General features: G+C 30.3%; 2 long non-coding RNA genes across 2 annotated transcripts in view; both read right to left on the bottom strand.

The window, feature by feature from the left end:
* Nucleotides 1–2363: 2363 nt before the first annotated feature.
* LOC134714152 (uncharacterized) lies at nt 2364–4248 on the bottom strand. The gene is made up of 3 exons (XR_010106501.1): nt 3883–4248; nt 3480–3545; nt 2364–2763 (listed from the first exon to the last, which is right to left on the bottom strand). It is a non-coding gene; the product is annotated as an uncharacterized LOC134714152 (long non-coding RNA).
* A 16274-nt stretch (nt 4249–20522) lies between these two features.
* Nucleotides 20523–26475, bottom strand: part of LOC134715869 (uncharacterized) — a 54602-nt gene continuing 48649 nt past the window's right edge. Inside the window, exon 4 of the long non-coding RNA XR_010106810.1 lies at nt 20523–20594. This is a non-coding gene — a long non-coding RNA (uncharacterized LOC134715869). The remainder of the gene's footprint in view (nt 20595–26475) is intronic.

The raw sequence follows: 26475 nt of genomic DNA, 5'->3' as shown, positions 1-26475 counted from the left end.
ATTAGGAATAGATGGTGGTCAAAATTGTTCACCATAACACTTTGTTTTCATATGAAAAGTGCAACAACTTAAAAAAAGTTGTTGCACTTTTCATAGTTTGTCATAATAACATCAGTATATAATATATTTCAGGTTTTTTAAACCAATTTCTATTTGGCAGTCTAAGAATGTGTTATGTTCTGACATATTTGTAAAAATGGACTTAATACTAATTGGCAGAATTAAAAGTCTGAACAGCACCAATTATATTTAGTTAATACCATAACATCTCTTTCCAAAGTGGTGTAAGCCTTTTAAAAAATTAATAAAGCCACAAAAAGTTGATTATGGAAGTGTTTTAAGGTTCCACTAAAGTTAAAATATAGGACACTTCATAAACATCTAAACTTTGCCTGTATTTTTCAACCTATAATGAATAAAGTCATAAACTATGCAAACATATGTTCATTAAAACATACTTTACATATACACACAGTGTAAATTGTAAATAAACTTGAAATTATTATGTTGTGGCCAAACCGGTTCTTGGGGTGAACACTAAATTTTCAAAAAAATCTGCAGGCCTGCAAGACGACTTAATTTGCTTAAAATTGGTATGGATGAATACTGTAACATGTAATGCAGGGCAAGCTAATGCTGATTTGTCACATACATATGTTTTAATGGCATATTTGTCCAATTTCTGTATTGTACCTTCCATATTCGTTCACTTAGATACATGAAATTAACTGAAACTCGAAAATCAATACATTTTATAAAAAATCAACAATGGCTTGCCCTGCATTACATGTAATAGTATTCGTCCATACCAATTTTAAGCAAATTAAGTCGTCTTGCAGGCCTGCAGATTTTTTTGAAAATTTAGTGTTCACCCCAAGAACCGGCCTGGCCACAACATAACAATTTCAAGTTTATTTACAATTTACACAGTGTGTATATGTAAAGTATGTTTTAATGAACATATGTTTTCATAGTTTATGACTTTATTCATTATAGGTTGAAAAATACAGGCAAAGTTTAGATGTTTATGAAGTGTCCTATATTTTGACTTTAGTGGAACCTTAAGGAAGACGAAACACGCCTTTGATAACTATTTCTATCAAATTAGTAAGAGTAGATAATTGTTCAATTGTACTACAAACAATTCCTATGCTAGAACATTGTTATCATCTACCCACCGAGCTAATTTATCATTCAGTATAATACAGTATTATAAGTAAGACACTGATGCAGGGGCAACCCTTTATAACAAAGGGGATCTCTGGCATCTTACATGTTAAATTTAAGAACAAGATTCATAATACATCAATATTTTTAATAGAACATAAACAGGATCCATTATATACTAAACTAAACTATATATAACACTATATATTTATGAGTGGATTATATAACCCTGTTAACCATCAGTGATATTGCAGATCCATTTAACCAAACATTTTAATGAAGCATAAATTTATATTTAGAAATTTGTTTTCACTTGTGCTAAAATGTCAAACCAAAAATTAAATCCAGTTTTTCAAATTTTCAATTTCCATCCATCAAATGGTGACAAATACAATTTAATTTTGATACAATCAATTTCCAAAATCGATTTAAAAAATTATAAATTATTAAGTTTAAATATTTTATCTTCACAGTTCAAATGTTCATGCACTTATATTGTTTCTTTTTCAATGACAATAAATTACCAAATGTATATCATTTCAGAATTACATTGACATTCCCTTTGAATGACAAAACCATATCCTGAAGACAAAGAAACTATAGATTCCTCTATAGAAAAAACAAGAAACACACCAATAAGAACTACCTCAGTAACTCCAAAACCCACAATGTTAAATGTTAGTGAAGATTATACCATGCAAGCGAAATGTACTTCTGAAATGATATTTCCTTAGTTCACAACAAAACTTTTCAGATATAAATTCTAGGGTGCATGAACTAAACCATAAATTGATTTCTTTTAAAATTTTAATTTGAAATATATTTTTCTTTTGAAATTTTAATTTGAAATATATTTAACAAAATTGTTTACACTACATATACATTTTTGTTATTATCTTACAAAATAAAGCAATGATAGATACAACAGGAAAAATATTTCACAAAATTTGAATTTATTTGGGTGTTCCGACTCAAAAGATGATACAGAATATTTTATATAAACTCATCATTTATACCAGAATTAAAAATTTGCAGATATGGTAAAATGTCAAATTTAAATATTATCTAAATTTGCAATTTAAAGATAGTATGAAGAGCTGCATTTATTGCAACCAACACTATTGTTCAATTGATTTTTTGGATATAAATCATTAAATATTTTCATTTCAAATTTCAAAAATTGAAATTGCTTGTAAACCAAAATTGTCTGATGTATATATCTGGAACATAAATAATAAAAATTTCAATATAAATATCTAAATAAAATCTTATTGTTCCAATTACTTAATAATAGTTATCAAATGGACTTAATAACAAAATTTAGGTTAATAAGTAAATATCTAAATTGACAATCAGAAACTACTTGTGAATACTGGAAAAGAGGTTTACAAAACCAGTAAATTCTTAATTATGCATGTTATATCTTTGCAGTCATATAGAGAGCACTTGGCAAATTATCATCTGATATTTTAAACATAAATGATTTTTATTATCTAAAATATTAAACTGTCTCATCACAACTCAATTATAAATCTTCTGCTGGGTTGCTGCTGCTATGCTGCACCTTTTATGACTCAAACATCTCATAAGTTGCATCTGTAACAAAAACAATCAATTCAGAAATTAATGTGATGCATGTTTTTATATGTCAATTTCTAAATTAGAGACAAGTTATAATATTTAAAACTACCGGTACTTTACATTCTTATTACAGTTATTAATTGAATAAAAGAAATGTTAGACAAATTTGTTAAAATTTCAAACTTTTGTTCACGGGGAAAACTGTAGGTAGGTCTAGTATAGAATTTCAATATAAGTTTAAACTCTTAGAAGATCAGGGCATATACATGTAAATGTTGAAAATATGCTGCAAACCCCTATTTTTATTACCTTTGAATAAAAAAGTGCAAATGAACTTTCTGTTCTTGGATATAATTTTTCATGAAACTTCACATTAAAATTGGCAGTTGAAGCCACACAGGGAGTTCCTATGGTAATATTGCATTATCTTTATTTTCAGAATGCAAACTAAAAAAACAATTACAGAATTTAATCTCTTAATTAGCATGTCAACATAACATCAAAACCTAAAGTTTGAAAACATTTTTTTATTGTAGCATCACTAATGATTCTTTTGTAGACCAAACACGGGTCTGGCATCAGTATAAATTTTAAACCAGGTATCTATGATGAGTTTATTTTCAAGTCCCATATTAACATGAAGCATCTTTTTGCCAAATTGTTCAGAAAAAAAACTAATTTTATTGCCTATCAAATATAAACATAAACTTAAGCAAACTGTAATGACTTACATGTGGCCAGTCCTATACAAATGAGTCTTCATCTATCAGGAGGGCAACATATACTAAATGCTGTATCTGTAACAAAAACTATCAATTAATATCACCTTTAAAAAAAGGCTATTTGCTGTTTCAATTTTTCAGAATTTAATCTTTTAATAAGCATGTCAACTTTACATCAAGACATAAAGTTTGTTTTAACATTTTTTGATTGTACCATCACTAATGAGTCTTTTGTAGACAAAACACCTGTCTGGCATAAGTATTATCTTAAAAATCCAGGATATCTACGATGAGTTTATTTACAAGTCCCATATTAACATGAAGCATTTGTTTGTCAAATTGTTCAGAAAAAAAACTAATTCTATTGCCTATCAAATATAAACATAAACTTAAGCAAACTGTGATAACTTACATGTGGCCAGTCCTATAATTATGAGTCTTTATCTTTTGAGGAGGGCAACATATACTAGATGCTGTATCTGTAACAAAAACTATCAATTAATATCACCTTTAAATAGAGGCTTTTTTCTGTTTCAATTTTTCAGATTTTAATCTTTTAAATAGAATGTCAACGTTACATCAAAACCAAAAGTCTGCTCTTTGCAGAGATCTGCTTTTAACATTTTTTTATTGTAGCATCACTAATGAGTCTTTTCATAGACCAAACACACTTCTGGCGTCAGTATAAATTTTAAACCAGGTATCTCTGATGAGTTTATTTACAAGTCCCATATTAACATAAAGCATCTTTTTGTCAAATTGTTCAGAAAAAAACTAATTTTATTGCCTTTCAAATATAAACATCAACTTAAGCAAACTGTAATGAACATACATGAGGCCAGTCCTATACAAATGGGTCTCTTCATCTGTCGAGGAGAGCAACATATACTAGATGCTGTATCTGTAACAAAAACTATCAATTAATATCACCTATAAATAGAGGCTTTTTTCTGTTTCAATTTTTCAGATTTTAATCTTTTAAATAGAATGTCAACGTTACATCAAAACCAAAAGTGATCTGCTTTTAACATTTTTTTATTGTAGCATCACTAATGAGTCTTTTGTAGACCAAACACACGTCTGGTGTCAATATAAATTTTAAACCAGGTTTCTATGATGAGTTTATTTACAAGTCCCATATCAACATGAAGCATCTTTTTGTCAAATTGTTCAGAAAAAAAACTAATTTTATTGCCTTTCAAATATAAACATAAACTTAAGCAAACTGTAATGAACATACATGAGGCCAGTCCTATACAAATGGGTCTCTTCATCTGTTGAGGAGAGCAACATATACTAGATGCTGTATCTGTAACAAAAACTATCAATTAATATCACCTATAAATAGAGGCTTTTTTCTGTTTCAATTTTTCAGATTTCAATCTTTTAAATAGAATGTCAACCTTACATCAAAACCAAAAGTCTGCTCTTTACAGAGATCTGCTTTTAACATTTTTTTATTGTAGCATCACTAATGAGTCTTTTGTAGACCAAACACACGTCTGGCATCAATATAAATTTTAAACCAGGTTTCTATGATGAGTTTATTTACAAGTCCCATATTAACATAAAGCATCTTTTTGTCAAATTGTTCAGAAAAAAAACTAATTTTATTGCCTTTCAAATATAAACATAAACTTAAGCAAACTGTAATGAACATACATGTGGCCAGTCCTATACAAATGGGTCTCTTCATCTGTCGAGGAGAGCAACATATACTAGATGCTGTATCTGTAACAAAAACTATCAATTAATATCACCTATAAATAGAGGCTTTTTTCTGTTTCAATTTTTCAGATTTTAATCTTTTAAATAGAATGTCAACGTTACATCAAAACGAAAAGTTTGCTCTTTGCAGAGATCTGCTTTTTTACATTTTTTAATTGTAGCATCACTAACGAGTCTTTTCATAGACCAAACACACGTCTGGCGTCAATATAAATTTTAAACCAGGTATCTCTGATGAGTTTATTTACAAGTCCCATATTAACATGAAGCATCTTTTTGTCAAATTGTTCAGAAAAAAACCTAATTTTATTGCCCATGAAATATAAACTTAAACTTAAGCAAACTGTAATGAACATACATGTGGCCAGTCCTATTCAAATGGGTCTCTTCATCTGTCGAGGAGGGCAACATATACTAGATGCTGTATCTGTAACCAAAACTATCAATTAATATCACCTATAAATAGAGGCTTTTTTCTGTTTCAATTTTTCAGATTTTAATCTTTTAAATAGAATGTCAACGTTACATCAAAACAAAAAGTTTGCTCTTTGCAGAGATCTGCTTTTTTACATTTTTTAATTGTAGCATCACTAATGAGTCTTTTCATAGACCAAACACACGTCTGGCGTCAATATAAATTTTAAACCAGGTATCTCTGATGATATTTACAAGTCCCATATTAACATGAAGCATCTTTTTGTCAAATTGTTCAGAAAAAAAACTAATTTTATTGCCTATCAAATATAAACATAAACTTAAGCAAACTGTAATGAACATACATGAGGCCAGTCCTATACAAATGGGTCTCTTCATCTGTCGAGGAGGGCAACATATACTAGATGCTGTATCTGTAACAAAAACTATCAATTAATATCACCTTTAAATAGAGGCTTTTTTCTGTTTCAATTTTTCAGATTTTAATCTTTTAAATAGAATGTCAACGTTACAGCAAAACGAAAAGTTTGCTCTTTGGAGAGATCTGCTTTTTTACATTTTTTAATTGTAGCATCACTAATGAGTCTTTTGTAGACCAAACACACGTCTGGCGTCAATATAAATTTTAAACCAGGTATCTCTGATGAGTTTATTTACAAGTCCCATATTAACATAAAGCATCTTTTTGTCAAATTGTTCAGAAAAAAAAACTAATTTTATTGCCTATCAAATATAAACATAAACTTAAGCAAACTGTAATGAACATACATGAGGCCAGTCCTATACAAATGGGTCTCTTCATCTGTCGAGGAGGGCAACATATACTAGATGCTGTATCTGTAACAAAAACTATCAATTAATATCACCTTTAAATAGAGGCTTTTTTCTGTTTCAATTTTTCAGATTTTAATCTTTTAAATAGAATGTCAACGTTACATCAAAACGAAAAGTTTGCTCTTTGCAGAGATCTGCTTTTTTACATTTTTTAATTGTAGCATCACTAATGAGTCTTTTGTAGACCAAACACACGTCTGGCGTCAATATAAATTTTAAACCAGGTATCTCTGATGAGTTTATTTACAAGTCCCATATTAACATGAAGCATCTTTTTGTGAAATTGTTCAGAAAAAAAACCTAATTTTATTGCCTATCAAATATAAACATAAACTTAAGCAAACTGTAATGAACATACATGAGGCCAGTCCTACACAAATGGGTCTCTTCATCTGTCAAGGAGAGCAACATATACTAAATGCTGTATCTGTAACAAAAACTATCAATTAATATCACCTTTAAATAGAGGCTTTTTTCTGTTTCAATTTTTCAGATTTTAATCATTTAAATAGAATGTCAACGTTACATCAAAACGAAAAGTTTGCTCTTAGCAGAGATCTACTGTTTTACATTTTTTAATTGATGCATCACTAATGAGTCTTTTCATAGACCAAACACACGTCTGGCGTCAATATAAATTTTAAACCAGGTATCTCTGATGATATTTACAAGTCCCATATTAACATGAAGCATCTTTTTGTCAAATTGTTCAGAAAAAAAAACTAATTTTATTGCCTATCAAATATAAACATAAACTTAAGCAAACTGTAATGAACATACATGAGGCCAGTCCTATACAAATGGGTCTCTTCATCTGTCGAGGAGAGCAACATATACTAGATGCTGTATCTGTAACAAAAACTATCAATTAATATCACCTATAAATAGAGGCTTTTTTCTGTTTCAATTTTTCAGATTTTAATCTTTTAAATAGAATGTCAACGTTACATCAAAACGAAAAGTTTGCTCTTAGCAGAGATCTACTTTTTTACATTTTTTAATTGAAGCATCACTAATGAGTCTTTTCATAGACCAAACACACGTCTGGCGTCAATATAAATTTTAAACCAGGTATCTCTGATGAGTTTATTTACAAGTCCCATATTAACATGAAGCATCTTTTTGTCAAATTGTTCAGAAAAAAAACTTATTTTATTGCCTTTCAAATATAAACATAAACTTAAGCAAACTGTAATGAACATACATGAGGCCAGTCCTATACAAATGGGTCTCTTCATCTGTCGAGGAGAGCAACATATACTAGATGCTGTATCTGTAACAAAAACTATCAATTAATATCACCTTTAAATAGAGGGTTTTTTCTGTTTCAATTTTTCAGATTTTAATCTTTTAAATAGAATGTCAACGTTACATCAAAACGAAAAGTTTGCTCTTTGCAGAGATCTGCTTTTTTACATTTTTTAATTGTAGCATCACTAATGAGTCTTTTCATAGACCAAACACACGTCTGGCGTCAATATAAATTTTAAACCAGGTATCTCTGATGAGTTTATTTACAAGTCCCATATTAACATGAAGCATCTTTTTGTCAAATTGTTCAGAAAAAAAAACTAATTTTATTGCCTATCAAATATAAACATAAACTTAAGCAAACTGTAATGAACATACATGAGGCCAGTCCTATACAAATGGGTCTCTTCATCTGTCGAGGAGAGCAACATATACTAGATGCTGTATCTGTAACAAAAACTATCAATTAATATCACCTATAAATAGAGGCTTTTTTCTGTTTCAATTTTTCAGATTTTAATCTTTTAAATAGAATGTCAACGTTACATCAAAACGAAAAGTTTGCTCTTAGCAGAGATCTACTTTTTTACATTTTTTAATTGAAGCATCACTAATGAGTCTTTTCATAGACCAAACACACGTCTGGCGTCAATATAAATTTTAAACCAGGTATCTCTGATGAGTTTATTTACAAGTCCCATATTAACATGAAGCATCTTTTTGTGAAATTGTTCAGAAAAAAAAACTAATTTTATTCACAGTGTAGATACTATTCTGTACGCTATCCGGAAGTCGCGATTTTCGAAGCGATGACTACCAACTGGCTAACAGGACGGTTTTGCCTACGGTGACTTTTCTCATCATTTGCTTACACCTATATCTATAAAGTGCTTTGAACATCTTCAAGGTATGTAAAGCATCCTAAATATGTGTAACTTTAACAAAAACATGCACTAGAACATAAAATATACGTGTGCATCATACCAACTTGATAGAAAAAAGTGAAATCGATGAACAATTTTGCTCTCGTATCACAAAACAAATAACCTTTTATTGCAAATATTTGCATCAGTTTAAAGTTCAATATATACTGTTTCAATATTCGTTTCGTATTTAAGTAGAACATTCGTATTTCCCATAAAAAATATGTTTTCCTTGAGGATCCCAAAATAAATAATTGTACGATCAGTCTATAACTGACTGTATTCTAGTAGCGATTTCAATTTTTTTTACTGTATGACCAGTCGTGATTTTGAAGAAAAAAACAAAGGCAATTTGAAGGTATCTACGTATCTATATGATATTATGAACTGTCCAGGGAACTTTAAAGTGTAATATCATTCATCAGACAATATAAATATAGATATGATGATTTTTGTAGACTGCAAAATAATTGTATTTTTGTTCCGTCAGTCTTGTTTAAAATCAAACGCCTAAAAAGCAATACATGATTTGCTTGTGGACTTTGTAATAGTGTATCGTTGCAGTTATCTTTTTAGCTATAAAATTTTAAAAGACTATGTACACCGTCCGTCGAAACATTCAGGTTAAAAGTTGGTATTAGTCGACCCTGAGAAAAACTTTGGGATGGGGTGAAAAGGAGGCACATTATTAATATCTACTGACTTTGTTATTTGAAAATTGTTAATGAAATGTACATGTTAACTTCAAATCAATATAAATGCTGTAATGCATTCAAGTATACAAAAGATATATTTCCTTTTCATGATAATCCAATGACATAGTTTTGCTGTTTTTATTGCACAAATGTGCGGTCAAGAGATTTTGCAGAACTGGTAGATCATTGCATAATTTGTCATGATTCAGAAGAATTAAAGTTGAAAGTGGCAACACTTGTTTCATCTTCTACAAATGTCCGAACAAAAAACTTCAAGCTAATACCTGCTGAAATTAAGAAGGACAATAAATTCATAATTCCCCAATAGACCACTTTCGAGTTCATCTGTCACCGGCAAAAACTCGTCAATTATACACGCCTTTATGACGTCATTTACCAGATAGAGGGGCTCGCCTGTATCCCTGCACTATTTATGTTCATCAAGCGTCTTAGTGATCGTCTTTGTGCAGGATAAACTAGAAATAATGGTTGCTCTGTAGGTACTTACTGACATTTCCCTAATGACAGCAGTGTTGATTGTCAATTTTGAGAATTCAATTTGCCGAATAATTCGTACAATATCGAATTATAGTTTTCCAACCACTCGCTCAACATTGGAAGGAAGTGACGACGCCCCTAAACGCACAAATGACGATGATAAAGGCGCGTATAATTGACAAGTTTTTTCCGGTGACGGATGAACTCGAAAGTGGTCTATGTGAATCATACACAAAAAATCAAAATAAGAGGTGCACAATTGAATTAAATGATAAAGAATCTAAAAACAGATGCATAAAGTTAAGTGTCTGAAGGAATTTGTGGATATAAAATAGATACGCCCAATATAAAGCTATGGCAAAGTCCGCATTTTAGATATAAAAACATGAAAAATATTTTCGCCTAAAAATCGAAATATAAGGTACATATTTGCATTAATTGATTAAAATTGAGCAATTTCAGAACTTTAATAATAGGTTTAGGAGGTGCTGTTGGAAATACCTGATAGGTGCCCCATATAATGCAAAGTCCGTATCTTATACAAAGAACCCCCATAAAAGATGTTTACTTAAATTCGAAATAGACGGTGCACACTACAGTCATTATAATTTATGATAAGGAATCCGGGAGAGATTAATTAATAGTCATATCAGTGACGGATAAAAAAAAATGAGATCCGGCGGATTAAAACCCTTTTTAACTACCAATGCATTTGTATGGGAACATATATTTGGAATCCCCTTTTCTCCTGGATTGGACCCTCTCTCCATTTAAAAATGGCTGGAAACCCCATTGTACATTAAGTGGTAAATGAGGAGATGCACTTACAAAACCGGCCAAACATAATATAACTGTCCAACGAACGAACGGAGAGACGGACTTCATTATCATTATAAACCCCCACAAAGTGTTGAACAATTGGGTGTCACAGAAATAGCTCTACTCCCAAAACAAAGTGAATTAACTGTGATCAATTATAGGCTACAGTACGGCCTCGAATGTGTGTAAATACATGCATTTTTGTATTACAATTAAATCTGTGCGTTTGTAAAATTTTAAGTATAACGGAGGACACACCGAAACTTATACATACAACAAACCTTCCTCTTGTTTTAACAACATTTAAACATCCTTATACTGATGTAGTAAGTCGAGTACACCCTATTAAGCTAAACATGTTTCATATAAGTTTTCAGGATGTGAATTTATTGAAATATATTTGTGCTATTTAGAAAAATTACACCTTCTAAATAACTTTGAAATCACTACTAGAATACAGTTAAATAAAGACTGATCATACAGTTTCAAAATATACAAGCGAGACTGATCGTACAGTGAGAAATTCAAACAAGTGTTATTTTCTTATTTCTGGCTTCAAAGATCTGGTTGAAACTTTTACCACCACTTGAAATATATTTCATTTAGTTAATTAAGTCTGGTATTTACGTTAATTTGTACACTAAGAGGGTAAAAAGATTGTTTTTAGGTTCACAGACTGATTGTCCTCAGTGATGCACTTGAAAATCTATTGATTAAGACAGAGATACGAATAATGAATGTGCTAAATTTAATTCTAAACCACTTGAGAATATCGATGTCAGCTGAATTAATCATTAAGCAATGCACAGATGATCCACTTACCGTTTAATTCAGTATATCCATCAAATTTCACATGCTATCCAAAAAGTTCTCGCTTCGAAAATCGCGACTTCCGGATAGCGTACAGAATAGTATCTACACTGTGTTATTGCCTATCAAATATAAACATAAACTTAAGCAAACTGTAATGAACATACATGAGGCCAGTCCTATACAAATGGGTCTCTTCATCTGTCGAGGAGGGCAACATATACTAGATGCTGTATCTGTAACAAAAACTATCAATTAATATCACCTATAAATAGAGGCTTTTTTCTGTTTCAATTTTTCAGATTTTAATCTTTTAAATAGAATGTCAACGTTACATCAAAACGAAAAGTTTGCTCTTAGCAGAGATCTACTTTTTTACATTTTTTAATTGAAGCATCACTAATGAGTCTTTTCATAGACCAAACACACGTCTGGCGTCAATATAAATTTTAAACCAGGTATCTCTGATGAGTTTATTTACAAGTCCCACATTAACATGAAGCATCTTTTTGTCAAATTGTTCAGAAAAAAAACTAATTTTATTGCCTTTCAAATATAAACATAAACTTAAGCAAACTGTAATGAACATACATGAGGCCAGTCCTATACAAATGGGTCTCTTCATCTGTCAAGGAGAGCAACATATACTAGATGCTGTATCTGTAACAAAAACTATCAATTAATATCACCTTTAAATAGAGGCTTTTTTCTGTTTCAATTTTTCAGATTTTAATCTTTTAAATAGAATGTCAACGTTACATCAAAACGAAAAGTTTGCTCTTAGCAGAGATCTACTTTTTTACATTTTTTAATTGAAGCATCACTAATGAGTCTTTTCATAGACCAAACACACGTCTGGCGTCAATATAAATTTTAAACCAGGTATCTCTGATGAGTTTATTTACAAGTCCCATATTAACATAAAGCATCTTTTTGTCAAATTGTTCAGAAAAAAAACTAATTTTATTGCCTTTCAAATATAAACATAAACTTAAGCAAACTGTAATGAACATACATGTGGCCAGTCCTATACAAATGGGTCTCTTCATCTGTCGAGGAGAGCAACATATACTAGATGCTGTATCTGTAACAAAAACTATCAATTAATATCACCTATAAATAGAGGCTTTTTTCTGTTTCAATTTTTCAGATTTTAATCTTTTAATTAGCATGTCAACGTTACATCAAAACGAAAAGTTTGCTCTTAGCAGAGATCTACTTTTTAACATTTTTTAATTGAAGCATCACTAATGAGTCTTTTCATAGACCAAACACACGTCTGGCGTCAATATAAATTTTAAACCAGGTATCTCTGATGAGTTTATTTACAAGTCCCATATTAACATGAAGCATCTTTTTGTCAAATTGTTCAGAAAAAAAACTAATTTTATTGCCTTTCAAATATAAACATAAACTTAAGCAAACTGTAATGAACATACATGTGGCCAGTCCTATACAAATGGGTCTCTTCATCTGTCGAGGAGAGCAACATATACTAGATGCTGTATCTGTAACAAAAACTATCAATTAATATCACCTATAAATAGAGGCTTTTTTCTGTTTCAATTTTTCAGATTTTAATCTTTTAAATAGAATGTCAACATTACATCAAAACGAAAAGTTTACTCTTTGCAGAGACCTGCTTTTTTACATTTTTTTATTGTAGCATCACTAATGAGTCTTTTCATAGACCAAAAACACTTCTGGTGTCAGTATAAATTTTAAACCAGGTATCTCTGATGAGTTTATTTACAAGTCCCATATTAACATGAAGCATCTTTTTGTCAAATTGTTCAGAAAAAAAACTAATTTTATTGCCTTTCAAATATAAACATAAACTTAAGCAAACTGTAATGAACATACATGAGGCCAGTCCTATACAAATGGGTCTCTTCATCTGTCGAGGAGAGCAACATATACTAGATGCTGTATCTGTAACAAAAACTATCAATTAATATCACCTTTAAATAGAGGGTTTTTTCTGTTTCAATTTTTCAGATTTTAATCTTTTAAATAGAATGTCAACGTTACATCAAAACGAAAAGTTTGCTCTTAGCAGAGATCTACTGTTTTACATTTTTTAATTGATGCATCACTAATGAGTCTTTTCATAGACCAAACACACGTCTGGCGTCAATATAAATTTTAAACCAGGTATCTCTGATGATATTTACAAGTCCCATATTAACATGAAGCATCTTTTTGTCAAATTGTTCAGAAAAAAAACTAATTTTATTGCCTTTCAAATATAAACATAAACTTAAGCAAACTGTAATGAACATACATGAGGCCAGTCCTATACAAATGGGTCTCTTCATCTGTCGAGGAGAGCAACATATACTAGATGCTGTATCTGTAACAAAAACTATCAATTAATATCACCTATAAATAGAGGCTTTTTTCTGTTTCAATTTTTCAGATTTTAATCTTTTAATTAGCATGTCAACGTTACATCAAAACGAAAAGTTTGCTCTTAGCAGAGATCTACTTTTTAACATTTTTTAATTGAAGCATCACTAATGAGTCTTTTCATAGACCAAACACACGTCTGGCGTCAATATAAATTTTAAACCAGGTATCTCTGATGAGTTTATTTACAAGTCCCATATTAACATGAAGCATCTTTTTGTCAAATTGTTCAGAAAAAAAACTAATTTTATTGCCTTTCAAATATAAACATAAACTTAAGCAAACTGTAATGAACATACATGTGGCCAGTCCTATACAAATGGGTCTCTTCATCTGTCGAGGAGAGCAACATATACTAGATGCTGTATCTGTAACAAAAACTATCAATTAATATCACCTATAAATAGAGGCTTTTTTCTGTTTCAATTTTTCAGATTTTAATCTTTTAAATAGAATGTCAACGTTACATCAAAACGAAAAGTTTACTCTTTGCAGAGACCTGCTTTTTTACATTTTTTTATTGTAGCATCACTAATGAGTCTTTTCATAGACCAAAAACACTTCTGGTGTCAGTATAAATTTTAAACCAGGTATCTCTGATGAGTTTATTTACAAGTCCCATATTAACATGAAGCATCTTTTTGTCAAATTGTTCAGAAAAAAAACTAATTTTATTGCCTTTCAAATATAAACATAAACTTAAGCAAACTGTAATGAACATACATGAGGCCAGTCCTATACAAATGGGTCTCTTCATCTGTCGAGGAGAGCAACATATACTAGATGCTGTATCTGTAACAAAAACTATCAATTAATATCACCTTTAAACAGAGGGTTTTTTCTGTTTCAATTTTTCAGATTTTAATCTTTTAAATAGAATGTCAACGTTACATCAAAACGAAAAGTTTGCTCTTAGCAGAGATCTACTGTTTTACATTTTTTAATTGATGCATCACTAATGAGTCTTTTCATAGACCAAACACACGTCTGGCGTCAATATAAATTTTAAACCAGGTATCTCTGATGATATTTACAAGTCCCATATTAACATGAAGCATCTTTTTGTCAAATTGTTCAGAAAAAAAAACTAATTTTATTGCCTATCAAATATAAACATAAACTTAAGCAAACTGTAATGAACATACATGAGGCCAGTCCTATACAAATGGGTCTCTTCATCTGTCGAGGAGAGCAACATATACTAGATGCTGTATCTGTAACAAAAACTATCAATTAATATCACCTTTAAATAGAGGCTTTTTTCTGTTTCAATTTTTCAGATTTTAATCTTTAAAGTAGCATGTCAACGTTACATCAAAACGAAAAGTTTGCTCTTTGCAGAGATCTGCTTTTTTACATTTTTTAATTGTAGCATCACTAATGAGTCTTTTCATAGACCAAACACACGTCTGGCGTCAATATAAATTTTAAACCAGGTATCTCTGATGAGTTTATTTACAAGTCCCATATTAACATGAAGCATCTTTTTGTCAAATTGTTCAGAAAAAAAACTAATTTTATTGCCTATCAAATATAAACATAAACTTAAGCAAACTGTAATGAACATACATGAGGCCAGTCCTATACAAATGGGTCTCTTCATCTGTCGTGGAGGGCAACATATACTAGATGCTGTATCTGTAACAAAAACTATCAATTAATATCACCTATAAATAGAGGCTTTTTTCTGTTTCAATTTTTCAGATTTTAATCTTTTAAATAGAATGTCAACGTTACATCAAAACGAAAAGTTTGCTCTTTGCAGAGATCTGCTTTTTTACATTTTTTAATTGTAGCATCACTAATGAGTCTTTTGTAGACCAAACACACGTCTGGCGTCAATATAAATTTTAAACCAGGTATCTCTGATGAGTTTATTTACAAGTCCCATATTAACATGAAGCATCTTTTTGTCAAATTGTTCAGAAAAAAAACTAATTTTATTGCCTTTCAAATATAAACATAAACTTAAGCAAACTGTAATGAACATACATGAGGCCAGTCCTATACAAATGGGTCTCTTCATCTGTCGAGGAGAGCAACATATACTAGATGCTGTATCTGTAACAAAAACTATCAATTAATATCACCTTTAAATAGAGGGTTTTTTCTGTTTCAATTTTTCAGATTTTAATCTTTTAAATAGAATGTCAACGTTACATCAAAACGAAAAGTTTGCTCTTTGCAGAGATCTGCTTTTTTACATTTTTTAATTGTAGCATCACTAATGAGTCTTTTGTAGACCAAACACACGTCTGGCGTCAATATAAGTTTTAAACCAGGTTTCTATGCTGAGTTTATTTACAAGTCCCATATTAACATGAAGCATCTTTTTGTCAAATTGTTCAGAAAAAAAAACTAATTTTATTGCCTATCAAATATAAACATAAACTTAAGCAAACTGTAATGAACATACATGTGGCCAGTCCTATACAAATGGGTCTCTTCATCTGTCGAGGAGAGCAACATATACTAGATGCTGTATCTGTAACAAAAACTATCAATTAATATCACCTTTAAATAGAGGCTTTTTTCTGTTTCAATTTTTCAGATTTTAATCTTTAAATTAGCATGTCAACGTTACATCAAAACGAAAAGTTTGCTCTTAGCAGAGATCTACTTTTTTACATTTTTTAATTGAAGCATCACTAATGAGTCTTTTCATAGACCAAACACACGTCTGGCGTCAATATAAATTTTAAACCAGGTATCTCTGATGAGTTTATTTACAAGTCCCATATTAACATAAAGCATCTTTTTGTCAAATTGTTCAGAAAAAAAACTAATTTTATTGCCTTTCAAATATAAACATAAACTTAAGCAAACTGTAATGAACATACATGTGGCCAGTCCTATACAAATGGGTCTCTTCATCTGTTGAGGAGAGCAACATATACTAGATGCTGTATCTGTAACAAAAACTATCAATTAATATCACCTATAAATAGAGGCTTTTTTCTGTTTCAATTTTTCAGATTTTAATCTTTTAAATAGAATGTCAACGTTACATCAAAACGAAAAGTTTACTCTTTGCAGAGACCTGCTTTTTTACATTTTTTTATTGTAGCATCACTAATGAGTCTTTTCATAGACCAAAAACACTTCTGGTGTCAGTATAAATTTTAAACCAGGTATCTCTGATGAGTTTATTTACAAGTCCCATATTAACATGAAGCATCTTTTTGTCAAATTGTTCAGAAAAAAAACTAATTTTATTGCCTTTCAAATATAAACATAAACTTAAGCAAACTGTAATGAACATACATGAGGCCAGTCCTATACAAATGGGTCTCTTCATCTGTCGAGGAGAGCAACATATACTAGATGCTGTATCTGTAACAAAAACTATCAATTAATATCACCTTTAAATAGAGGGTTTTTTCTGTTTCAATTTTTCAGATTTTAATCTTTTAAATAGAATGTCAACGTTACATCAAAACGAAAAGTTTGCTCTTAGCAGAGATCTACTGTTTTACATTTTTTAATTGATGCATCACTAATGAGTCTTTTCATAGACCAAACACACGTCTGGCGTCAATATAAATTTTAAACCAGGTATCTCTGATGATATTTACAAGTCCCATATTAACATGAAGCATCTTTTTGTCAAATTGTTCAGAAAAAAAAACTAATTTTATTGCCTATCAAATATAAACATAAACTTAAGCAAACTGTAATGAACATACATGAGGCCAGTCCTATACAAATGGGTCTCTTCATCTGTCGAGGAGAGCAACATATACTAGATGCTGTATCTGTAACAAAAACTATCAATTAATATCACCTTTAAATAGAGGCTTTTTTCTGTTTCAATTTTTCAGATTTTAATCTTTAAAGTAGCATGTCAACGTTACATCAAAACGAAAAGTTTGCTCTTTGCAGAGATCTGCTTTTTTACATTTTTTAATTGTAGCATCACTAATGAGTCTTTTCATAGACCAAACACACGTCTGGCGTCAATATAAATTTTAAACCAGGTATCTCTGATGAGTTTATTTACAAGTCCCATATTAACATGAAGCATCTTTTTGTCAAATTGTTCAGAAAAAAAACTAATTTTATTGCCTATCAAATATAAACATAAACTTAAGCAAACTGTAATGAACATACATGAGGCCAGTCCTATACAAATGGGTCTCTTCATCTGTCGTGGAGGGCAACATATACTAGATGCTGTATCTGTAACAAAAACTATCAATTAATATCACCTATAAATAGAGGCTTTTTTCTGTTTCAATTTTTCAGATTTTAATCTTTTAAATAGAATGTCAACGTTACATCAAAACGAAAAGTTTGCTCTTTGCAGAGATCTGCTTTTTTACATTTTTTAATTGTAGCATCACTAATGAGTCTTTTGTAGACCAAACACACGTCTGGCGTCAATATAAATTTTAAACCAGGTATCTCTGATGAGTTTATTTACAAGTCCCATATTAACATGAAGCATCTTTTTGTCAAATTGTTCAGAAAAAAAACTAATTTTATTGCCTTTCAAATATAAACATAAACTTAAGCAAACTGTAATGAACATACATGAGGCCAGTCCTATACAAATGGGTCTCTTCATCTGTCGAGGAGAGCAACATATACTAGATGCTGTATCTGTAACAAAAACTATCAATTAATATCACCTTTAAATAGAGGCTTTTTTCTGTTTCAATTTTTCAGATTTTAATCTTTTAAATAGAATGTCAACGTTACATCAAAACGAAAAGTTTGCTCTTTGCAGAGATCTGCTTTTTTACATTTTTTAATTGTAGCATCACTAATGAGTCTTTTGTAGACCAAACACACGTCTGGCGTCAATATAAGTTTTAAACCAGGTTTCTATGCTGAGTTTATTTACAAGTCCCATATTAACATGAAGCATCTTTTTGTCAAATTGTTCAGAAAAAAAAACTAATTTTATTGCCTATCAAATATAAACATAAACTTAAGCAAACTGTAATGAACATACATGTGGCCAGTCCTATACAAATGGGTCTCTTCATCTGTCGAGGAGAGCAACATATACTAGATGCTGTATCTGTAACAAAAACTATCAATTAATATCACCTTTAAATAGAGGCTTTTTTCTGTTTCAATTTTTCAGATTTTAATCTTTAAATTAGCATGTCAACGTTACATCAAAACGAAAAGTTTGCTCTTAGCAGAGATCTACTTTTTTACATTTTTTAATTGAAGCATCACTAATGAGTCTTTTCATAGACCAAACACACGTCTGGCGTCAATATAAATTTTAAACCAGGTATCTCTGATGAGTTTATTTACAAGTCCCATATTAACATAAAGCATCTTTTTGTCAAATTGTTCAGAAAAAAAACTAATTTTATTGCCTTTCAAATATAAACATAAACTTAAGCAAACTGTAATGAACATACATGTGGCCAGTCCTATACAAATGGGTCTCTTCATCTGTTGAGGAGAGCAACATATACTAGATGCTGTATCTGTAACAAAAACTATCAATTAATATCACCTATAAATAGAGGCTTTTTTCTGTTTCAATTTTTCAGATTTTAATCTTTTAAATAGAATGTCAACGTTACATCAAAACGAAAAGTTTACTCTTTGCAGAGACCTGCTTTTTTACATTTTTTTATTGTAGCATCACTAATGAGTCTTTTCATAGACCAAAAACACTTCTGGTGTCAGTATAAATTTTAAACCAGGTATCTCTGATGAGTTTATTTACAAGTCCCATATTAACATGAAGCATCTTTTTGTCAAATTGTTCAGAAAAAAAACTAATTTTATTGCCTTTCAAATATAAACATAAACTTAAGCAAACTGTAATGAACATACATGAGGCCAGTCCTATACAAATGGGTCTCTTCATCTGTCGAGGAGAGCAACATATACTAGATGCTGTATCTGTAACAAAAACTATCAATTAATATCACCTTTAAATAGAGGGTTTTTTCTGTTTCAATTTTTCAGATTTTAATCTTTTAAATAGAATGTCAACGTTACATCAAAACGAAAAGTTTGCTCTTTGCAGAGATCTGCTTTTTTACATTTTTTAATTGTAGCATCACTAATGAGTCTTTTGTAGACCAAACACACGTCTGGCGTCAATATAAGTTTTAAACCAGGTTTCTATGCTGAGTTTATTTACAAGTCCCATATTAACATGAAGCATCTTTTTGTCAAATTGTTCAGAAAAAAAAACTAATTTTATTGCCTATCAAATATAAACATAAACTTAAGCAAACTGTAATGAACATACATGAGGCCAGTCCTATACAAATGGGTCTCTTCATCTGTCGAGGAGGGCAACATATACTAGATGCTGTATCTGTAACAAAAACTATCAATTAATATCACCTTTAAATAGAGGCTTTTTTCTGTTTCAATTTTTCAGATTTTAATCTTTAAAGTAGCATGTCAACGTTACATCAAAACGAAAAGTTTGCTCTTTGCAGAGATCTGCTTTTTTACATTTTTTAATTGTAGCATCACTAATGAGTCTTTTCATAGACCAAACACACGTCTGGCGTCAATATAAATTTTAAACCAGGTATCTCTGATGAGTTTATTTACAAGTCCCATATTAACATGAAGCATCTTTTTGTCAAATTGTTCAGAAAAAAAACTAATTTTATTGCCTATCAAATATAAACATAAACTTAAGCAAACTGTAATGAACATACATGAGGCCAGTCCTATACAAATGGGTCTCTTCATCTGTCGTGGAAGGCAACATATACTAGATGCTGTATCTGTAACAAAAACTATCAATTAATATCACCTATAAATAGAGGCTTTTTTCTGTTTCAATTTTTCAGATTTTAATCTTTTAAATAGAATGTCAACGTTACATCAAAACGAAAAGTTTGCTCTTTGCAGAGATCTGCTTTTTTACATTTTTTAATTGTAGCATCACTAATGAGTCTTTTGTAGACCAAACACACGTCTGGCGTCAATATAAGTTTTAAACCAGGTTTCTATGCTGAGTTTATTTACAAGTCCCATATTAACATGAAGCATCTTTTTGTCAAATTGTTCAGAAAAAAAAACTAATTTTATTGCCTATCAAATATAAACATAAACTTAAGCAAACTGTAATGAACATACATGTGGCCAGTCCTATACAAATGGGTCTCTTCATCTGTCGAGGAGAGCAACATATACTAGATGCTGTATCTGTAACAAAAACTATCAATTAATATCACCTTTAAATAGAGGCTTTTTTCTGTTTCAATTTTTCAGATTTTAATCTTTAAATTAGCATGTCAACGTTACATCAAAACGAAAAGTTTGCTCTTAGCAGAGATCTACTTTTTTACATTTTTTAATTGAAGCATCACTAATGAGTCTTTTCATAGACCAAACACACGTCTGGCGTCAATATAAATTTTAAACCAGGTATCTCTGATGAGTTAATTTACAAGTCCCATATTAACATAAAGCATCTTTTTGTCAAATTGTTCAGAAAAAAAACTAATTTTATTGCCTTTCAAATATAAACATAAACTTAAGCAAACTGTAATGAACATACATGTGGCCAGTCCTATACAAATGGGTCTCTTCATCTGTTGAGGAGAGCAACATATACTAGATGCTGTATCTGTAACAAAAACTATCAATTAATATCACCTATAAATAGAGGCTTTTTTCTGTTTCAATTTTTCAGATTTTAATCTTTTAAATAGAATGTCAACGTTACATCAAAACGAAAAGTTTACTCTTTGCAGAGACCTGCTTTTTTACATTTTTTTATTGTAGCATCACTAATGAGTCTTTTCATAGACCAAAAACACTTCTGGTGTCAGTATAAATTTTAAACCAGGTATCTCTGATGAGTTTATTTACAAGTCCCATATTAACATGAAGCATCTTTTTGTCAAATTGTTCAGAAAAAAAACTAATTTTATTGCCTTTCAAATATAAACATAAACTTAAGCAAACTGTAATGAACATACATGAGGCCAGTCCTATACAAATGGGTCTCTTCATCTGTCGAGGAGAGCAACATATACTAGATGCTGTATCTGTAACAAAAACTATCAATTAATATCACCTTTAAATAGAGGGTTTTTTCTGTTTCAATTTTTCAGATTTTAATCTTTTAAATAGAATGTCAACGTTACATCAAAACGAAAAGTTTGCTCTTTGCAGAGATCTGCTTTTTTACATTTTTTAATTGTAGCATCACTAATGAGTCTTTTGTAGACCAAACACACGTCTGGCGTCAATATAAGTTTTAAACCAGGTTTCTATGCTGAGTTTATTTACAAGTCCCATATTAACATGAAGCATCTTTTTGTCAAATTGTTCAGAAAAAAAAACTAATTTTATTGCCTATCAAATATAAACATAAACTTAAGCAAACTGTAATGAACATACATGAGGCCAGTCCTATACAAATGGGTCTCTTCATCTGTCGAGGAGGGCAACATATACTAGATGCTGTATCTGTAACAAAAACTATCAATTAATATCACCTTTAAATAGAGGCTTTTTTCTGTTTCAATTTTTCAGATTTTAATCTTTAAAGTAGCATGTCAACGTTACATCAAAACGAAAAGTTTGCTCTTTGCCGAGATCTGCTTTTTTACATTTTTTAATTGTAGCATCACTAATGAGTCTTTTCATAGACCAAACACACGTCTGGCGTCAATATAAATTTTAAACCAGGTATCTCTGATGAGTTTATTTACAAGTCCCATATTAACATGAAGCATCTTTTTGTCAAATTGTTCAGAAAAAAAACTAATTTTATTGCCTATCAAATATAAACATAAACTTAAGCAAACTGTAATGAACATACATGAGGCCAGTCCTATACAAATGGGTCTCTTCATCTGTCATGGAGGGCAACATATACTAGATGCTGTATCTGTAACAAAAACTATCAATTAATATCACCTATAAATAGAGGCTTTTTTCTGTTTCAATTTTTCAGATTTTAATCTTTTAAATAGAATGTCAACGTTACATCAAAACGAAAAGTTTGCTCTTTGCAGAGATCTGCTTTTTTACATTTTTTAATTGTAGCATCACTAATGAGTCTTTTGTAGACCAAACACACGTCTGGCGTCAATATAAATTTTAAACCAGGTATCTCTGATGAGTTTATTTACAAGTCCCATATTAACATGAAGCATCTTTTTGTCAAATTGTTCAGAAAAAAAACTAATTTTATTGCCTTTCAAATATAAACATAAACTTAAGCAAACTGTAATGAACATACATGTGGCCAGTCCTATACAAATGGGTCTCTTCATCTGTCGAGGAGAGCAACATATACTAGATGCTGTATCTGTAACAAAAACTATCAATTAATATCACCTTTAAATAGAGGGTTTTTTCTGTTTCAATTTTTCAGATTTTAATCTTTTAAATAGAATGTCAACGTTACATCAAAACGAAAAGTTTGCTCTTTGCAGAGATCTGCTTTTTTTACATTTTTTAATTGTAGCATCACTAATGAGTCTTTTGTAGACCAAACACATGTCTGGCGTCAATATAAGTTTTAAACCAGGTTTCTATGCTGAGTTTATTTACAAGTCCCATATTAACATGAAGCATCTTTTTGTCAAATTGTTCAGAAAAAAAAACTAATTTTATTGCCTATCAAATATAAACATAAACTTAAGCAAACTGTAATGAACATACATGTGGCCAGTCCTATACAAATGGGTCTCTTCATCTGTCGAGGAGAGCAACATATACTAGATGCTGTATCTGTAACAAAAACTATCAATTAATATCACCTTTAAATAGAGGCTTTTTTCTGTTTCAATTTTTCAGATTTTAATCTTTAAATTAGCATGTCAACGTTACATCAAAACGAAAAGTTTGCTCTTAGCAGAGATCTACTTTTTTACATTTTTTAATTGAAGCATCACTAATGAGTCTTTTCATAGACCAAACACACGTCTGGCGTCAATATAAATTTTAAACCAGGTATCTCTGATGAGTTTATTTACAAGTCCCATATTAACATAAAGCATCTTTTTGTCAAATTGTTCAGAAAAAAAACTAATTTTATTGCCTTTCAAATATAAACATAAACTTAAGCAAACTGTAATGAACATACATGTGGCCAGTCCTATACAAATGGGTCTCTTCATCTGTTGAGGAGAGCAACATATACTAGATGCTGTATCTGTAACAAAAACTATCAATTAATATCACCTATAAATAGAGGCTTTTTTCTGTTTAAATTTTTCAGATTTTAATCTTTTAAATAGAATGTCAACGTTACATCAAAACGAAAAGTTTACTCTTTGCAGAGACCTGCTTTTTTACATTTTTTTATTGTAGCATCACTAATGAGTCTTTTCATAGACCAAAAACACTTCTGGTGTCAGTATAAATTTTAAACCAGGTATCTCTGATGAGTTTATTTACAAGTCCCATATTAACATGAAGCATCTTTTTGTCAAATTGTTCAGAAAAAAAACTAATTTTATTGCCTTTCAAATATAAACATAAACTTAAGCAAACTGTAATGAACATACATGAGGCCAGTCCTATACAAATGGGTCTCTTCATCTGTCGAGGAGAGCAACATATACTAGATGCTGTATCTGTAACAAAAACTATCAATTAATATCACCTTTAAATAGAGGCTTTTTTCTGTTTCAATTTTTCAGATTTTAATCTTTTAAATAGAATGTCAACGTTACATCAAAACGAAAAGTTTGCTCTTTGCAGAGATCTGCTTTTTTACATTTTTTAATTGTAGCATCACTAATGAGTCTTTTGTAGACCAAACACACGTCTGGCGTCAATATAAGTTTTAAACCAGGTTTCTATGCTGAGTTTATTTACAAGTCCCATATTAACATGAAGCATCTTTTTGTCAAATTGTTCAGAAAAAAAAACTAATTTTATTGCCTATCAAATATAAACATAAACTTAAGCAAACTGTAATGAACATACATGTGGCCAGTCCTATACAAATGGGTCTCTTCATCTGTCGAGGAGAGCAACATATACTAGATGCTGTATCTGTAACAAAAACTATCAATTAATATCACCTTTAAATAGAGGCTTTTTTCTGTTTCAATTTTTCAGATTTTAATCTTTAAATTAGCATGTCAACGTTACATCAAAACGAAAAGTTTGCTCTTAGCAGAGATCTACTTTTTTACATTTTTTAATTGAAGCATCACTAATGAGTCTTTTCATAGACCAAACACACGTCTGGCGTCAATATAAATTTTAAACCAGGTATCTCTGATGAGTTTATTTACAAGTCCCATATTAACATAAAGCATCTTTTTGTCAAATTGTTCAGAAAAAAAACGAATTTTATTGCCTTTCAAATATAAACATAAACTTAAGCAAACTGTAATGAACATACATGTGGCCAGTCCTATACAAATGGGTCTCTTCATCTGTTGAGGAGAGCAACATATACTAGATGCTGTATCTGTAACAAAAACTATCAATTAATATCACCTATAAATAGAGGCTTTTTTCTGTTTCAATTTTTCAGATTTTAATCTTTTAAATAGAATGTCAACGTTACATCAAAACGAAAAGTTTACTCTTTGCAGAGACCTGCTTTTTTACATTTTTTTATTGTAGCATCACTAATGAGTCTTTTCATAGACCAAAAACACTTCTGGTGTCAGTATAAATTTTAAACCAGGTATCTCTGATGAGTTTATTTACAAGTCCCATATTAACATGAAGCATCTTTTTGTCAAATTGTTCAGAAAAAAAACTAATTTTATTGCCTTTCAAATATAAACATAAACTTAAGCAAACTGTAATGAACATACATGAGGCCAGTCCTATACAAATGGGTCTCTTCATCTGTCGAGGAGAGCAACATATACTAGATGCTGTATCTGTAACAAAAACTATCAATTAATATCACCTTTAAATAGAGGGTTTTTTCTGTTTCAATTTTTCAGATTTTAATCTTTTAAATAGAATGTCAACGTTACATCAAAACGAAAAGTTTGCTCTTTGCAGAGATCTGCTTTTTTACATTTTTTAATTGTAGCATCACTAATGAGTCTTTTGTAGACCAAACACACGTCTGGCGTCAATATAAGTTTTAAACCAGGTTTCTATGCTGAGTTTATTTACAAGTCCCATATTAACATGAAGCATCTTTTTGTCAAATTGTTCAGAAAAAAAAACTAATTTTATTGCCTATCAAATATAAACATAAACTTAAGCAAACTGTAATGAACATACATGAGGCCAGTCCTATACAAATGGGTCTCTTCATCTGTCGAGGAGGGCAACATATACTAGATGCTGTATCTGTAACAAAAACTATCAATTAATATCACCTATAAATAGAGGCTTTTTTCTGTTTCAATTTTTCAGATTTTAATCTTTTAAATAGAATGTCAACGTTACATCAAAACGAAAAGTTTGCTCTTTGCAGAGATCTGCTTTTTTACATTTTTTAATTGTAGCATCACTAATGAGTCTTTTCATAGACCAAACACACGTCTGGCGTCAATATAAATTTTAAACCAGGTATCTCTGATGAGTTTATTTACAAGTCCCATATTAACATGAAGCATCTTTTTGTCAAATTGTTCAGAAAAAAAACTAATTTTATTGCCTATCAAATATAAACATAAACTTAAGCAAACTGTAATGAACATACATGAGGCCAGTCCT

Source organism: Mytilus trossulus, chromosome 4, assembly GCF_036588685.1.
Source record: "Mytilus trossulus isolate FHL-02 chromosome 4, PNRI_Mtr1.1.1.hap1, whole genome shotgun sequence".
Classification (NCBI taxonomy): domain Eukaryota; kingdom Metazoa; phylum Mollusca; class Bivalvia; order Mytilida; family Mytilidae; genus Mytilus; species Mytilus trossulus.
The sequence above is the reverse complement of the archived record's forward strand: the minus strand, read 5'-3'. Positions and strand labels throughout refer to the sequence as shown.